Source organism: Mytilus edulis, unplaced genomic scaffold (genome assembly GCF_963676685.1).
Source record: "Mytilus edulis unplaced genomic scaffold, xbMytEdul2.2 SCAFFOLD_1058, whole genome shotgun sequence".
Lineage (NCBI taxonomy): Eukaryota > Metazoa > Mollusca > Bivalvia > Mytilida > Mytilidae > Mytilus > Mytilus edulis.
This window is the reverse complement of record NW_027268617.1, coordinates 1-17,084: the sequence shown is the minus strand read 5'-3', so window position 1 is coordinate 17,084 and position 17,084 is coordinate 1. Positions and strand designations below refer to the sequence as shown.

Below are 17,084 nucleotides of genomic sequence, written 5' to 3'. Positions count from 1 at the left end.
GTTCGACAAGTTTTAATCATTTGTTTCAAATAAATTGTACGTTTTGATATATAAATCATACACGAAAATCTTCAGCAGGAATTTTTCTTTCAGAATATGTCATAAGAATTAAACAAAATACCACGAGTAAAGAAATATTTACGATTAATGTACAACTTGTCAATTTCTCTCGTGCGATTCTTCATCAGAAAACGTGTTGTATTATTTCACAAAAACTAGATTGTGCCGTAAAAATGATATACCTTTGTAGTAAAATCATTTCTTTATATGTTTTTGCTTTCAGATATACGTAGAAATAAAGAGACTTCCCAAAAATTTAGATTTTGCCTTCGATATGAAAGCACACAAAGATGGCAAACTTCGAAAGCGGGACTTCCTTGACCGAGATGAAAGACGTTTCAAATATTCGAATTTTTTACTGGAACTTTACAAGCTATAATTAGTATTTATTGTTTATTATTTGTTTTTGCTATAATGAATTTTTGCTAATCAGAATTCTTTCAGAAAAATAGTGAATCATATAAGCCCTGGTCAAAAAGAAAGAGGCGATTTCAAATGACGACAAAAGGCGGATACCATATTATCACAGACGACCTAATTTAAAAAAAAAATATATATATGTAGCCACATGCATGTGGAAGGAGTGGAATTCTTAAGTGTATATAACTTGACTTGCATGTATTTCACGTAAAAATATTTCACCATGCAGATGGGTATTGAAAAATAAATAAATTTATGAATGATTTATTTTCTGTTTTCTTCATTCATTGATAGCTAGATATGTTGAATATTACATCCAAGTAAATTAGTAAAAAAAATCATAGAACAATTATGTTTGGTAGGAATGCAAAATTATAAGTAAAAAAATGTCTACAACACCCGGTATTCCCAGGCGGTCACCCATCCAAGTACTAACCGGGCTCGACGTTGCTTAACTTCGGTGATCGGACGAGAACCGGTGTTTTCAACGTGATATGGTCGTAGACACAGAAGTGTTAAAATTTTTGATATATAAGGTTAGGTAGTAGCATTTTTGAAAAGAAATTTATATAAAACAGATTTTTTCAGAAGCAAAACTTTACATTAATTGTTTGGTAGAAATGCAAAATTATAGGTACAAAAAATGTCTACAACACCCGGTATTCCCAGGCGGTCACCCATCCAAGTACTAACCGGGCTCGACGTTGCTTAACTTCGGTGATCGGACGAGAACCGGTGTTTTCAACGTGATATGGTCGTAGACACAGAAGTGTCAAAATGTTTGATATATAAAGTTAGGAAGTAGCAATTTTGAACAGATCTAGAATTTGTATAAAAAAAAATTTCAGGTTTAAGATAGAAGCAAAACTAAACACTTACTGCACGATCCAGAGAGTGGAAGATAGTAAAACTAGGCAAGTACACATGGACTTTATAGTAGAAAAAAATTGCAGAGAAGACAGAGAGATTTAGAATATGGGACAAGCTATATTTTATTTGTGACTAATACCATGCAACAATTTCAGACTCTTTTTGAAAAATTTTGGTAGCCCTTAAAAGGGCTGTTTAAGCTTTAAAAGCATCAGGATGCTTCCTTTATTTACTTCTTCTTTGGTGTCTTTGCCTTCTTTGGTTTAGCTGCAGCCTTTGTCTTCTTGGGAGATTTTGTGGCTTTCTTTGCAGATTTGGCAGCAGGTTTTGCAGCAGGTTTCTTTGCAGCTGGTTTCTTTGCTTTTGGTTTAGCTGCTTTCTTTTCACCTGCTGGTTTCTTTGCTGCAGGTTTCTTTGCGGCAGTCTTTTTGGTAGGTGTCTTTGCCTTCTTTGGCTTGGCGGCTTTAGGTTTAACTACTTTCTTTGCTGGTTTCTTAGCTGGTTTAGCCACTTCCCCAATCTTAAAGCTTCCAGAAGCGCCGGTACCCTTCGACTGTTTCAAGCTATTGCTCTTCACTCCTGATTTCAGAGCTAACTTCAAGTGAGTGTTTACTGTTTTTGCATCGCTACCAACGCTGAAGTTTGCTAAGATATACTTAAGGATGGCTTGACGGCTGGAGCCTCCACGCTCTTTCAAAGCAGATATAGCCTTTCCGACCATCTCGCTGTATTTTGGATGAGTAGCTACTTTCTTTGGTTTAGCTGCAACTTTCTTCTTTGGTGACTTAGCTGGGGTCTTTACTACTGGTGCTGGTGCGTCTGACATTTTGCGGTTTTGGTTGTTGAACGATGTGTGCGAATGAACGACAGATTACAATGTTTACCAAACCTCACTGACATAGTGTAATTATCTATCTAACGCGGACCTCGACGAGAGCACCCTTAAACTTTCATGACAATCTAATTCAAACAGATCGACAAGAAAATCTGTGTGCTTGTTCGACAAGTTTTAATCATTTGTTTCAAATAAATTGTACGTTTTGATATATAAATCATACACGAAAATCTTCAGCAGGAATTTTTCTTTCAGAATATGTCATAAGAATTAAACAAAATACCACGAGTAAAGAAATATTTACGATTAATGTACAACTTGTCAATTTCTCTCGTGCGATTCTTCATCAGAAAACGTGTTGTATTATTTCACAAAAACTAGATTGTGCCGTAAAAATGATATACCTTTGTAGTAAAATCATTTCTTTATATGTTTTTGCTTTCAGATATACGTAGAAATAAAGAGACTTCCCAAAAATTTAGATTTTGCCTTCGATATGAAAGCACACAAAGATGGCAAACTTCGAAAGCGGGACTTCCTTGACCGAGATGAAAGACGTTTCAAATATTCGAATTTTTTACTGGAACTTTACAAGCTATAATTAGTATTTATTGTTTATTATTTGTTTTTGCTATAATGAATTTTTGCTAATCAGAATTCTTTCAGAAAAATAGTGAATCATATAAGCCCTGGTCAAAAAGAAAGAGGCGATTTCAAATGACGACAAAAGGCGGATACCATATTATCACAGACGACCTAATTTAAAAAAAAAATATATATATGTAGCCACATGCATGTGGAAGGAGTGGAATTCTTAAGTGTATATAACTTGACTTGCATGTATTTCACGTAAAAATATTTCACCATGCAGATGGGTATTGAAAAATAAATAAATTTATGAATGATTTATTTTCTGTTTTCTTCATTCATTGATAGCTAGATATGTTGAATATTACATCCAAGTAAATTAGTAAAAAAAATCATAGAACAATTATGTTTGGTAGGAATGCAAAATTATAAGTAAAAAAATGTCTACAACACCCGGTATTCCCAGGCGGTCACCCATCCAAGTACTAACCGGGCTCGACGTTGCTTAACTTCGGTGATCGGACGAGAACCGGTGTTTTCAACGTGATATGGTCGTAGACACAGAAGTGTTAAAATTTTTGATATATAAGGTTAGGTAGTAGCATTTTTGAAAAGAAATTTATATAAAACAGATTTTTTCAGAAGCAAAACTTTACATTAATTGTTTGGTAGAAATGCAAAATTATAGGTACAAAAAATGTCTACAACACCCGGTATTCCCAGGCGGTCACCCATCCAAGTACTAACCGGGCTCGACGTTGCTTAACTTCGGTGATCGGACGAGAACCGGTGTTTTCAACGTGATATGGTCGTAGACACAGAAGTGTCAAAATGTTTGATATATAAAGTTAGGAAGTAGCAATTTTGAACAGATCTAGAATTTGTATAAAAAAAAATTTCAGGTTTAAGATAGAAGCAAAACTAAACACTTACTGCACGATCCAGAGAGTGGAAGATAGTAAAACTAGGCAAGTACACATGGACTTTATAGTAGAAAAAAATTGCAGAGAAGACAGAGAGATTTAGAATATGGGACAAGCTATATTTTATTTGTGACTAATACCATGCAACAATTTCAGACTCTTTTTGAAAAATTTTGGTAGCCCTTAAAAGGGCTGTTTAAGCTTTAAAAGCATCAGGATGCTTCCTTTATTTACTTCTTCTTTGGTGTCTTTGCCTTCTTTGGTTTAGCTGCAGCCTTTGTCTTCTTGGGAGATTTTGTGGCTTTCTTTGCAGATTTGGCAGCAGGTTTTGCAGCAGGTTTCTTTGCAGCTGGTTTCTTTGCTTTTGGTTTAGCTGCTTTCTTTTCACCTGCTGGTTTCTTTGCTGCAGGTTTCTTTGCGGCAGTCTTTTTGGTAGGTGTCTTTGCCTTCTTTGGCTTGGCGGCTTTAGGTTTAACTACTTTCTTTGCTGGTTTCTTAGCTGGTTTAGCCACTTCCCCAATCTTAAAGCTTCCAGAAGCGCCGGTACCCTTCGACTGTTTCAAGCTATTGCTCTTCACTCCTGATTTCAGAGCTAACTTCAAGTGAGTGTTTACTGTTTTTGCATCGCTACCAACGCTGAAGTTTGCTAAGATATACTTAAGGATGGCTTGACGGCTGGAGCCTCCACGCTCTTTCAAAGCAGATATAGCCTTTCCGACCATCTCGCTGTATTTTGGATGAGTAGCTACTTTCTTTGGTTTAGCTGCAACTTTCTTCTTTGGTGACTTAGCTGGGGTCTTTACTACTGGTGCTGGTGCGTCTGACATTTTGCGGTTTTGGTTGTTGAACGATGTGTGCGAATGAACGACAGATTACAATGTTTACCAAACCTCACTGACATAGTGTAATTATCTATCTAACGCGGACCTCGACGAGAGCACCCTTAAACTTTCATGACAATCTAATTCAAACAGATCGACAAGAAAATCTGTGTGCTTGTTCGACAAGTTTTAATCATTTGTTTCAAATAAATTGTACGTTTTGATATATAAATCATACACGAAAATCTTCAGCAGGAATTTTTCTTTCAGAATATGTCATAAGAATTAAACAAAATACCACGAGTAAAGAAATATTTACGATTAATGTACAACTTGTCAATTTCTCTCGTGCGATTCTTCATCAGAAAACGTGTTGTATTATTTCACAAAAACTAGATTGTGCCGTAAAAATGATATACCTTTGTAGTAAAATCATTTCTTTATATGTTTTTGCTTTCAGATATACGTAGAAATAAAGAGACTTCCCAAAAATTTAGATTTTGCCTTCGATATGAAAGCACACAAAGATGGCAAACTTCGAAAGCGGGACTTCCTTGACCGAGATGAAAGACGTTTCAAATATTCGAATTTTTTACTGGAACTTTACAAGCTATAATTAGTATTTATTGTTTATTATTTGTTTTTGCTATAATGAATTTTTGCTAATCAGAATTCTTTCAGAAAAATAGTGAATCATATAAGCCCTGGTCAAAAAGAAAGAGGCGATTTCAAATGACGACAAAAGGCGGATACCATATTATCACAGACGACCTAATTTAAAAAAAATATATATATATGTAGCCACATGCATGTGGAAGGAGTGGAATTCTTAAGTGTATATAACTTGACTTGCATGTATTTCACGTAAAAATATTTCACCATGCAGATGGGTATTGAAAAATAAATAAATTTATGAATGATTTATTTTCTGTTTTCTTCATTCATTGATAGCTAGATATGTTGAATATTACATCCAAGTAAATTAGTAAAAAAAATCATAGAACAATTATGTTTGGTAGGAATGCAAAATTATAAGTAAAAAAATGTCTACAACACCCGGTATTCCCAGGCGGTCACCCATCCAAGTACTAACCGGGCTCGACGTTGCTTAACTTCGGTGATCGGACGAGAACCGGTGTTTTCAACGTGATATGGTCGTAGACACAGAAGTGTTAAAATTTTTGATATATAAGGTTAGGTAGTAGCATTTTTGAAAAGAAATTTATATAAAACAGATTTTTTCAGAAGCAAAACTTTACATTAATTGTTTGGTAGAAATGCAAAATTATAGGTACAAAAAATGTCTACAACACCCGGTATTCCCAGGCGGTCACCCATCCAAGTACTAACCGGGCTCGACGTTGCTTAACTTCGGTGATCGGACGAGAACCGGTGTTTTCAACGTGATATGGTCGTAGACACAGAAGTGTCAAAATGTTTGATATATAAAGTTAGGAAGTAGCAATTTTGAACAGATCTAGAATTTGTATAAAAAAAAATTTCAGGTTTAAGATAGAAGCAAAACTAAACACTTACTGCACGATCCAGAGAGTGGAAGATAGTAAAACTAGGCAAGTACACATGGACTTTATAGTAGAAAAAAATTGCAGAGAAGACAGAGAGATTTAGAATATGGGACAAGCTATATTTTATTTGTGACTAATACCATGCAACAATTTCAGACTCTTTTTGAAAAATTTTGGTAGCCCTTAAAAGGGCTGTTTAAGCTTTAAAAGCATCAGGATGCTTCCTTTATTTACTTCTTCTTTGGTGTCTTTGCCTTCTTTGGTTTAGCTGCAGCCTTTGTCTTCTTGGGAGATTTTGTGGCTTTCTTTGCAGATTTGGCAGCAGGTTTTGCAGCAGGTTTCTTTGCAGCTGGTTTCTTTGCTTTTGGTTTAGCTGCTTTCTTTTCACCTGCTGGTTTCTTTGCTGCAGGTTTCTTTGCGGCAGTCTTTTTGGTAGGTGTCTTTGCCTTCTTTGGCTTGGCGGCTTTAGGTTTAACTACTTTCTTTGCTGGTTTCTTAGCTGGTTTAGCCACTTCCCCAATCTTAAAGCTTCCAGAAGCGCCGGTACCCTTCGACTGTTTCAAGCTATTGCTCTTCACTCCTGATTTCAGAGCTAACTTCAAGTGAGTGTTTACTGTTTTTGCATCGCTACCAACGCTGAAGTTTGCTAAGATATACTTAAGGATGGCTTGACGGCTGGAGCCTCCACGCTCTTTCAAAGCAGATATAGCCTTTCCGACCATCTCGCTGTATTTTGGATGAGTAGCTACTTTCTTTGGTTTAGCTGCAACTTTCTTCTTTGGTGACTTAGCTGGGGTCTTTACTACTGGTGCTGGTGCGTCTGACATTTTGCGGTTTTGGTTGTTGAACGATGTGTGCGAATGAACGACAGATTACAATGTTTACCAAACCTCACTGACATAGTGTAATTATCTATCTAACGCGGACCTCGACGAGAGCACCCTTAAACTTTCATGACAATCTAATTCAAACAGATCGACAAGAAAATCTGTGTGCTTGTTCGACAAGTTTTAATCATTTGTTTCAAATAAATTGTACGTTTTGATATATAAATCATACACGAAAATCTTCAGCAGGAATTTTTCTTTCAGAATATGTCATAAGAATTAAACAAAATACCACGAGTAAAGAAATATTTACGATTAATGTACAACTTGTCAATTTCTCTCGTGCGATTCTTCATCAGAAAACGTGTTGTATTATTTCACAAAAACTAGATTGTGCCGTAAAAATGATATACCTTTGTAGTAAAATCATTTCTTTATATGTTTTTGCTTTCAGATATACGTAGAAATAAAGAGACTTCCCAAAAATTTAGATTTTGCCTTCGATATGAAAGCACACAAAGATGGCAAACTTCGAAAGCGGGACTTCCTTGACCGAGATGAAAGACGTTTCAAATATTCGAATTTTTTACTGGAACTTTACAAGCTATAATTAGTATTTATTGTTTATTATTTGTTTTTGCTATAATGAATTTTTGCTAATCAGAATTCTTTCAGAAAAATAGTGAATCATATAAGCCCTGGTCAAAAAGAAAGAGGCGATTTCAAATGACGACAAAAGGCGGATACCATATTATCACAGACGACCTAATTTAAAAAAAAAATATATATATGTAGCCACATGCATGTGGAAGGAGTGGAATTCTTAAGTGTATATAACTTGACTTGCATGTATTTCACGTAAAAATATTTCACCATGCAGATGGGTATTGAAAAATAAATAAATTTATGAATGATTTATTTTCTGTTTTCTTCATTCATTGATAGCTAGATATGTTGAATATTACATCCAAGTAAATTAGTAAAAAAAATCATAGAACAATTATGTTTGGTAGGAATGCAAAATTATAAGTAAAAAAATGTCTACAACACCCGGTATTCCCAGGCGGTCACCCATCCAAGTACTAACCGGGCTCGACGTTGCTTAACTTCGGTGATCGGACGAGAACCGGTGTTTTCAACGTGATATGGTCGTAGACACAGAAGTGTTAAAATTTTTGATATATAAGGTTAGGTAGTAGCATTTTTGAAAAGAAATTTATATAAAACAGATTTTTTCAGAAGCAAAACTTTACATTAATTGTTTGGTAGAAATGCAAAATTATAGGTACAAAAAATGTCTACAACACCCGGTATTCCCAGGCGGTCACCCATCCAAGTACTAACCGGGCTCGACGTTGCTTAACTTCGGTGATCGGACGAGAACCGGTGTTTTCAACGTGATATGGTCGTAGACACAGAAGTGTCAAAATGTTTGATATATAAAGTTAGGAAGTAGCAATTTTGAACAGATCTAGAATTTGTATAAAAAAAAATTTCAGGTTTAAGATAGAAGCAAAACTAAACACTTACTGCACGATCCAGAGAGTGGAAGATAGTAAAACTAGGCAAGTACACATGGACTTTATAGTAGAAAAAAATTGCAGAGAAGACAGAGAGATTTAGAATATGGGACAAGCTATATTTTATTTGTGACTAATACCATGCAACAATTTCAGACTCTTTTTGAAAAATTTTGGTAGCCCTTAAAAGGGCTGTTTAAGCTTTAAAAGCATCAGGATGCTTCCTTTATTTACTTCTTCTTTGGTGTCTTTGCCTTCTTTGGTTTAGCTGCAGCCTTTGTCTTCTTGGGAGATTTTGTGGCTTTCTTTGCAGATTTGGCAGCAGGTTTTGCAGCAGGTTTCTTTGCAGCTGGTTTCTTTGCTTTTGGTTTAGCTGCTTTCTTTTCACCTGCTGGTTTCTTTGCTGCAGGTTTCTTTGCGGCAGTCTTTTTGGTAGGTGTCTTTGCCTTCTTTGGCTTGGCGGCTTTAGGTTTAACTACTTTCTTTGCTGGTTTCTTAGCTGGTTTAGCCACTTCCCCAATCTTAAAGCTTCCAGAAGCGCCGGTACCCTTCGACTGTTTCAAGCTATTGCTCTTCACTCCTGATTTCAGAGCTAACTTCAAGTGAGTGTTTACTGTTTTTGCATCGCTACCAACGCTGAAGTTTGCTAAGATATACTTAAGGATGGCTTGACGGCTGGAGCCTCCACGCTCTTTCAAAGCAGATATAGCCTTTCCGACCATCTCGCTGTATTTTGGATGAGTAGCTACTTTCTTTGGTTTAGCTGCAACTTTCTTCTTTGGTGACTTAGCTGGGGTCTTTACTACTGGTGCTGGTGCGTCTGACATTTTGCGGTTTTGGTTGTTGAACGATGTGTGCGAATGAACGACAGATTACAATGTTTACCAAACCTCACTGACATAGTGTAATTATCTATCTAACGCGGACCTCGACGAGAGCACCCTTAAACTTTCATGACAATCTAATTCAAACAGATCGACAAGAAAATCTGTGTGCTTGTTCGACAAGTTTTAATCATTTGTTTCAAATAAATTGTACGTTTTGATATATAAATCATACACGAAAATCTTCAGCAGGAATTTTTCTTTCAGAATATGTCATAAGAATTAAACAAAATACCACGAGTAAAGAAATATTTACGATTAATGTACAACTTGTCAATTTCTCTCGTGCGATTCTTCATCAGAAAACGTGTTGTATTATTTCACAAAAACTAGATTGTGCCGTAAAAATGATATACCTTTGTAGTAAAATCATTTCTTTATATGTTTTTGCTTTCAGATATACGTAGAAATAAAGAGACTTCCCAAAAATTTAGATTTTGCCTTCGATATGAAAGCACACAAAGATGGCAAACTTCGAAAGCGGGACTTCCTTGACCGAGATGAAAGACGTTTCAAATATTCGAATTTTTTACTGGAACTTTACAAGCTATAATTAGTATTTATTGTTTATTATTTGTTTTTGCTATAATGAATTTTTGCTAATCAGAATTCTTTCAGAAAAATAGTGAATCATATAAGCCCTGGTCAAAAAGAAAGAGGCGATTTCAAATGACGACAAAAGGCGGATACCATATTATCACAGACGACCTAATTTAAAAAAAAAATATATATATGTAGCCACATGCATGTGGAAGGAGTGGAATTCTTAAGTGTATATAACTTGACTTGCATGTATTTCACGTAAAAATATTTCACCATGCAGATGGGTATTGAAAAATAAATAAATTTATGAATGATTTATTTTCTGTTTTCTTCATTCATTGATAGCTAGATATGTTGAATATTACATCCAAGTAAATTAGTAAAAAAAATCATAGAACAATTATGTTTGGTAGGAATGCAAAATTATAAGTAAAAAAATGTCTACAACACCCGGTATTCCCAGGCGGTCACCCATCCAAGTACTAACCGGGCTCGACGTTGCTTAACTTCGGTGATCGGACGAGAACCGGTGTTTTCAACGTGATATGGTCGTAGACACAGAAGTGTTAAAATTTTTGATATATAAGGTTAGGTAGTAGCATTTTTGAAAAGAAATTTATATAAAACAGATTTTTTCAGAAGCAAAACTTTACATTAATTGTTTGGTAGAAATGCAAAATTATAGGTACAAAAAATGTCTACAACACCCGGTATTCCCAGGCGGTCACCCATCCAAGTACTAACCGGGCTCGACGTTGCTTAACTTCGGTGATCGGACGAGAACCGGTGTTTTCAACGTGATATGGTCGTAGACACAGAAGTGTCAAAATGTTTGATATATAAAGTTAGGAAGTAGCAATTTTGAACAGATCTAGAATTTGTATAAAAAAAAATTTCAGGTTTAAGATAGAAGCAAAACTAAACACTTACTGCACGATCCAGAGAGTGGAAGATAGTAAAACTAGGCAAGTACACATGGACTTTATAGTAGAAAAAAATTGCAGAGAAGACAGAGAGATTTAGAATATGGGACAAGCTATATTTTATTTGTGACTAATACCATGCAACAATTTCAGACTCTTTTTGAAAAATTTTGGTAGCCCTTAAAAGGGCTGTTTAAGCTTTAAAAGCATCAGGATGCTTCCTTTATTTACTTCTTCTTTGGTGTCTTTGCCTTCTTTGGTTTAGCTGCAGCCTTTGTCTTCTTGGGAGATTTTGTGGCTTTCTTTGCAGATTTGGCAGCAGGTTTTGCAGCAGGTTTCTTTGCAGCTGGTTTCTTTGCTTTTGGTTTAGCTGCTTTCTTTTCACCTGCTGGTTTCTTTGCTGCAGGTTTCTTTGCGGCAGTCTTTTTGGTAGGTGTCTTTGCCTTCTTTGGCTTGGCGGCTTTAGGTTTAACTACTTTCTTTGCTGGTTTCTTAGCTGGTTTAGCCACTTCCCCAATCTTAAAGCTTCCAGAAGCGCCGGTACCCTTCGACTGTTTCAAGCTATTGCTCTTCACTCCTGATTTCAGAGCTAACTTCAAGTGAGTGTTTACTGTTTTTTGCATCGCTACCAACGCTGAAGTTTGCTAAGATATACTTAAGGATGGCTTGACGGCTGGAGCCTCCACGCTCTTTCAAAGCAGATATAGCCTTTCCGACCATCTCGCTGTATTTTGGATGAGTAGCTACTTTCTTTGGTTTAGCTGCAACTTTCTTCTTTGGTGACTTAGCTGGGGTCTTTACTACTGGTGCTGGTGCGTCTGACATTTTGCGGTTTTGGTTGTTGAACGATGTGTGCGAATGAACGACAGATTACAATGTTTACCAAACCTCACTGACATAGTGTAATTATCTATCTAACGCGGACCTCGACGAGAGCACCCTTAAACTTTCATGACAATCTAATTCAAACAGATCGACAAGAAAATCTGTGTGCTTGTTCGACAAGTTTTAATCATTTGTTTCAAATAAATTGTACGTTTTGATATATAAATCATACACGAAAATCTTCAGCAGGATTTTTCTTTCAGAATATGTCATAAGAATTAAACAAAATACCACGAGTAAAGAAATATTTACGATTAATGTACAACTTGTCAATTTCTCTCGTGCGATTCTTCATCAGAAAACGTGTTGTATTATTTCACAAAAACTAGATTGTGCCGTAAAAATGATATACCTTTGTAGTAAAATCATTTCTTTATATGTTTTTGCTTTCAGATATACGTAGAAATAAAGAGACTTCCCAAAAATTTAGATTTTGCCTTCGATATGAAAGCACACAAAGATGGCAAACTTCGAAAGCGGGACTTCCTTGACCGAGATGAAAGACGTTTCAAATATTCGAATTTTTTACTGGAACTTTACAAGCTATAATTAGTATTTATTGTTTATTATTTGTTTTTGCTATAATGAATTTTTGCTAATCAGAATTCTTTCAGAAAAATAGTGAATCATATAAGCCCTGGTCAAAAAGAAAGAGGCGATTTCAAATGACGACAAAAGGCGGATACCATATTATCACAGACGACCTAATTTAAAAAAAAAATATATATATGTAGCCACATGCATGTGGAAGGAGTGGAATTCTTAAGTGTATATAACTTGACTTGCATGTATTTCACGTAAAAATATTTCACCATGCAGATGGGTATTGAAAAATAAATAAATTTATGAATGATTTATTTTCTGTTTTCTTCATTCATTGATAGCTAGATATGTTGAATATTACATCCAAGTAAATTAGTAAAAAAAATCATAGAACAATTATGTTTGGTAGGAATGCAAAATTATAAGTAAAAAAATGTCTACAACACCCGGTATTCCCAGGCGGTCACCCATCCAAGTACTAACCGGGCTCGACGTTGCTTAACTTCGGTGATCGGACGAGAACCGGTGTTTTCAACGTGATATGGTCGTAGACACAGAAGTGTTAAAATTTTTGATATATAAGGTTAGGTAGTAGCATTTTTGAAAAGAAATTTATATAAAACAGATTTTTTCAGAAGCAAAACTTTACATTAATTGTTTGGTAGAAATGCAAAATTATAGGTACAAAAAATGTCTACAACACCCGGTATTCCCAGGCGGTCACCCATCCAAGTACTAACCGGGCTCGACGTTGCTTAACTTCGGTGATCGGACGAGAACCGGTGTTTTCAACGTGATATGGTCGTAGACACAGAAGTGTCAAAATGTTTGATATATAAAGTTAGGAAGTAGCAATTTTGAACAGATCTAGAATTTGTATAAAAAAAAATTTCAGGTTTAAGATAGAAGCAAAACTAAACACTTACTGCACGATCCAGAGAGTGGAAGATAGTAAAACTAGGCAAGTACACATGGACTTTATAGTAGAAAAAAATTGCAGAGAAGACAGAGAGATTTAGAATATGGGACAAGCTATATTTTATTTGTGACTAATACCATGCAACAATTTCAGACTCTTTTTGAAAAATTTTGGTAGCCCTTAAAAGGGCTGTTTAAGCTTTAAAAGCATCAGGATGCTTCCTTTATTTACTTCTTCTTTGGTGTCTTTGCCTTCTTTGGTTTAGCTGCAGCCTTTGTCTTCTTGGGAGATTTTGTGGCTTTCTTTGCAGATTTGGCAGCAGGTTTTGCAGCAGGTTTCTTTGCAGCTGGTTTCTTTGCTTTTGGTTTAGCTGCTTTCTTTTCACCTGCTGGTTTCTTTGCTGCAGGTTTCTTTGCGGCAGTCTTTTTGGTAGGTGTCTTTGCCTTCTTTGGCTTGGCGGCTTTAGGTTTAACTACTTTCTTTGCTGGTTTCTTAGCTGGTTTAGCCACTTCCCCAATCTTAAAGCTTCCAGAAGCGCCGGTACCCTTCGACTGTTTCAAGCTATTGCTCTTCACTCCTGATTTCAGAGCTAACTTCAAGTGAGTGTTTACTGTTTTTGCATCGCTACCAACGCTGAAGTTTGCTAAGATATACTTAAGGATGGCTTGACGGCTGGAGCCTCCACGCTCTTTCAAAGCAGATATAGCCTTTCCGACCATCTCGCTGTATTTTGGATGAGTAGCTACTTTCTTTGGTTTAGCTGCAACTTTCTTCTTTGGTGACTTAGCTGGGGTCTTTACTACTGGTGCTGGTGCGTCTGACATTTTGCGGTTTTGGTTGTTGAACGATGTGTGCGAATGAACGACAGATTACAATGTTTACCAAACCTCACTGACATAGTGTAATTATCTATCTAACGCGGACCTCGACGAGAGCACCCTTAAACTTTCATGACAATCTAATTCAAACAGATCGACAAGAAAATCTGTGTGCTTGTTCGACAAGTTTTAATCATTTGTTTCAAATAAATTGTACGTTTTGATATATAAATCATACACGAAAATCTTCAGCAGGAATTTTTCTTTCAGAATATGTCATAAGAATTAAACAAAATACCACGAGTAAAGAAATATTTACGATTAATGTACAACTTGTCAATTTCTCTCGTGCGATTCTTCATCAGAAAACGTGTTGTATTATTTCACAAAAACTAGATTGTGCCGTAAAAATGATATACCTTTGTAGTAAAATCATTTCTTTATATGTTTTTGCTTTCAGATATACGTAGAAATAAAGAGACTTCCCAAAAATTTAGATTTTGCCTTCGATATGAAAGCACACAAAGATGGCAAACTTCGAAAGCGGGACTTCCTTGACCGAGATGAAAGACGTTTCAAATATTCGAATTTTTTACTGGAACTTTACAAGCTATAATTAGTATTTATTGTTTATTATTTGTTTTTGCTATAATGAATTTTTGCTAATCAGAATTCTTTCAGAAAAATAGTGAATCATATAAGCCCTGGTCAAAAAGAAAGAGGCGATTTCAAATGACGACAAAAGGCGGATACCATATTATCACAGACGACCTAATTTAAAAAAAAAATATATATATGTAGCCACATGCATGTGGAAGGAGTGGAATTCTTAAGTGTATATAACTTGACTTGCATGTATTTCACGTAAAAATATTTCACCATGCAGATGGGTATTGAAAAATAAATAAATTTATGAATGATTTATTTTCTGTTTTCTTCATTCATTGATAGCTAGATATGTTGAATATTACATCCAAGTAAATTAGTAAAAAAAAATCATAGAACAATTATGTTTGGTAGGAATGCAAAATTATAAGTAAAAAAATGTCTACAACACCCGGTATTCCCAGGCGGTCACCCATCCAAGTACTAACCGGGCTCGACGTTGCTTAACTTCGGTGATCGGACGAGAACCGGTGTTTTCAACGTGATATGGTCGTAGACACAGAAGTGTTAAAATTTTTGATATATAAGGTTAGGTAGTAGCATTTTTGAAAAGAAATTTATATAAAACAGATTTTTTCAGAAGCAAAACTTTACATTAATTGTTTGGTAGAAATGCAAAATTATAGGTACAAAAAATGTCTACAACACCCGGTATTCCCAGGCGGTCACCCATCCAAGTACTAACCGGGCTCGACGTTGCTTAACTTCGGTGATCGGACGAGAACCGGTGTTTTCAACGTGATATGGTCGTAGACACAGAAGTGTCAAAATGTTTGATATATAAAGTTAGGAAGTAGCAATTTTGAACAGATCTAGAATTTGTATAAAAAAAAAATTTCAGGTTTAAGATAGAAGCAAAACTAAACACTTACTGCACGATCCAGAGAGTGGAAGATAGTAAAACTAGGCAAGTACACATGGACTTTATAGTAGAAAAAAATTGCAGAGAAGACAGAGAGATTTAGAATATGGGACAAGCTATATTTTATTTGTGACTAATACCATGCAACAATTTCAGACTCTTTTTGAAAAATTTTGGTAGCCCTTAAAAGGGCTGTTTAAGCTTTAAAAGCATCAGGATGCTTCCTTTATTTACTTCTTCTTTGGTGTCTTTGCCTTCTTTGGTTTAGCTGCAGCCTTTGTCTTCTTGGGAGATTTTGTGGCTTTCTTTGCAGATTTGGCAGCAGGTTTTGCAGCAGGTTTCTTTGCAGCTGGTTTCTTTGCTTTTGGTTTAGCTGCTTTCTTTTCACCTGCTGGTTTCTTTGCTGCAGGTTTCTTTGCGGCAGTCTTTTTGGTAGGTGTCTTTGCCTTCTTTGGCTTGGCGGCTTTAGGTTTAACTACTTTCTTTGCTGGTTTCTTAGCTGGTTTAGCCACTTCCCCAATCTTAAAGCTTCCAGAAGCGCCGGTACCCTTCGACTGTTTCAAGCTATTGCTCTTCACTCCTGATTTCAGAGCTAACTTCAAGTGAGTGTTTACTGTTTTTGCATCGCTACCAACGCTGAAGTTTGCTAAGATATACTTAAGGATGGCTTGACGGCTGGAGCCTCCACGCTCTTTCAAAGCAGATATAGCCTTTCCGACCATCTCGCTGTATTTTGGATGAGTAGCTACTTTCTTTGGTTTAGCTGCAACTTTCTTCTTTGGTGACTTAGCTGGGGTCTTTACTACTGGTGCTGGTGCGTCTGACATTTTGCGGTTTTGGTTGTTGAACGATGTGTGCGAATGAACGACAGATTACAATGTTTACCAAACCTCACTGACATAGTGTAATTATCTATCTAACGCGGACCTCGACGAGAGCACCCTTAAACTTTCATGACAATCTAATTCAAACAGATCGACAAGAAAATCTGTGTGCTTGTTCGACAAGTTTTAATCATTTGTTTCAAATAAATTGTACGTTTTGATATATAAATCATACACGAAAATCTTCAGCAGGAATTTTTCTTTCAGAATATGTCATAAGAATTAAACAAAATACCACGAGTAAAGAAATATTTACGATTAATGTACAACTTGTCAATTTCTCTCGTGCGATTCTTCATCAGAAAACGTGTTGTATTATTTCACAAAAACTAGATTGTGCCGTAAAAATGATATACCTTTGTAGTAAAATCATTTCTTTATATGTTTTTGCTTTCAGATATACGTAGAAATAAAGAGACTTCCCAAAAAATTTAGATTTTGCCTTCGATATGAAAGCACACAAAGATGGCAAACTTCGAAAGCGGGACTTCCTTGACCGAGATGAAAGACGTTTCAAATATTCGAATTTTTTACTGGAACTTTACAAGCTATAATTAGTATTTATTGTTTATTATTTGTTTTTGCTATAATGAATTTTTGCTAATCAGAATTCTTTCAGAAAAATAGTGAATCATATAAGCCCTGGTCAAAAAGAAAGAGGCGATTTCAAATGACGACAAAAGGCGGATACCATATTATCACAGACGACCTAATTTAAAAAAAAAATATATATATGTAGCCACATGCATGTGGAAGGAGTGGAATTC

The 17,084-nt window shown here is 35.7% G+C and overlaps 14 non-coding genes across 14 annotated transcripts; all 14 read right to left on the bottom strand.

Annotated features, from left to right (window-relative positions):
• Positions 1 to 867: 867 nt before the first annotated feature.
• On the bottom strand, positions 868 to 986 carry LOC139507992 (5S ribosomal RNA). Its single transcript, XR_011660959.1, has one exon. It is a non-coding gene; the product is annotated as a 5S ribosomal RNA (ribosomal RNA).
• A 138-nt stretch (positions 987 to 1,124) lies between these two features.
• LOC139507991 (5S ribosomal RNA) lies at positions 1,125 to 1,243 on the bottom strand. The gene has a single exon (XR_011660958.1). It is a non-coding gene; the product is annotated as a 5S ribosomal RNA (ribosomal RNA).
• A 1,971-nt stretch (positions 1,244 to 3,214) lies between these two features.
• On the bottom strand, positions 3,215 to 3,333 carry LOC139507990 (5S ribosomal RNA). The gene has a single exon (XR_011660957.1). It is a non-coding gene; the product is annotated as a 5S ribosomal RNA (ribosomal RNA).
• A 138-nt stretch (positions 3,334 to 3,471) lies between these two features.
• Positions 3,472 to 3,590, bottom strand: LOC139507988 (5S ribosomal RNA). The gene has a single exon (XR_011660956.1). It is a non-coding gene; the product is annotated as a 5S ribosomal RNA (ribosomal RNA).
• A 1,971-nt stretch (positions 3,591 to 5,561) lies between these two features.
• Positions 5,562 to 5,680, bottom strand: LOC139507987 (5S ribosomal RNA). Its single transcript, XR_011660955.1, has one exon. It is a non-coding gene; the product is annotated as a 5S ribosomal RNA (ribosomal RNA).
• Positions 5,681 to 5,818: 138 nt separating this feature from the next.
• LOC139507986 (5S ribosomal RNA) lies at positions 5,819 to 5,937 on the bottom strand. Its single transcript, XR_011660954.1, has one exon. It is a non-coding gene; the product is annotated as a 5S ribosomal RNA (ribosomal RNA).
• A 1,971-nt stretch (positions 5,938 to 7,908) lies between these two features.
• On the bottom strand, positions 7,909 to 8,027 carry LOC139507985 (5S ribosomal RNA). The gene has a single exon (XR_011660953.1). It is a non-coding gene; the product is annotated as a 5S ribosomal RNA (ribosomal RNA).
• Positions 8,028 to 8,165: 138 nt separating this feature from the next.
• Positions 8,166 to 8,284, bottom strand: LOC139507984 (5S ribosomal RNA). The gene has a single exon (XR_011660952.1). It is a non-coding gene; the product is annotated as a 5S ribosomal RNA (ribosomal RNA).
• A 1,971-nt stretch (positions 8,285 to 10,255) lies between these two features.
• LOC139507983 (5S ribosomal RNA) lies at positions 10,256 to 10,374 on the bottom strand. Its single transcript, XR_011660951.1, has one exon. It is a non-coding gene; the product is annotated as a 5S ribosomal RNA (ribosomal RNA).
• A 138-nt stretch (positions 10,375 to 10,512) lies between these two features.
• On the bottom strand, positions 10,513 to 10,631 carry LOC139508007 (5S ribosomal RNA). The gene has a single exon (XR_011660975.1). It is a non-coding gene; the product is annotated as a 5S ribosomal RNA (ribosomal RNA).
• A 1,971-nt stretch (positions 10,632 to 12,602) lies between these two features.
• Positions 12,603 to 12,721, bottom strand: LOC139508006 (5S ribosomal RNA). Its single transcript, XR_011660974.1, has one exon. It is a non-coding gene; the product is annotated as a 5S ribosomal RNA (ribosomal RNA).
• Positions 12,722 to 12,859: 138 nt separating this feature from the next.
• LOC139508005 (5S ribosomal RNA) lies at positions 12,860 to 12,978 on the bottom strand. The gene has a single exon (XR_011660973.1). It is a non-coding gene; the product is annotated as a 5S ribosomal RNA (ribosomal RNA).
• A 1,972-nt stretch (positions 12,979 to 14,950) lies between these two features.
• On the bottom strand, positions 14,951 to 15,069 carry LOC139507994 (5S ribosomal RNA). The gene has a single exon (XR_011660962.1). It is a non-coding gene; the product is annotated as a 5S ribosomal RNA (ribosomal RNA).
• A 138-nt stretch (positions 15,070 to 15,207) lies between these two features.
• LOC139507982 (5S ribosomal RNA) lies at positions 15,208 to 15,326 on the bottom strand. Its single transcript, XR_011660949.1, has one exon. It is a non-coding gene; the product is annotated as a 5S ribosomal RNA (ribosomal RNA).
• Between the last annotated feature and the right edge of the window lie 1,758 nt (positions 15,327 to 17,084).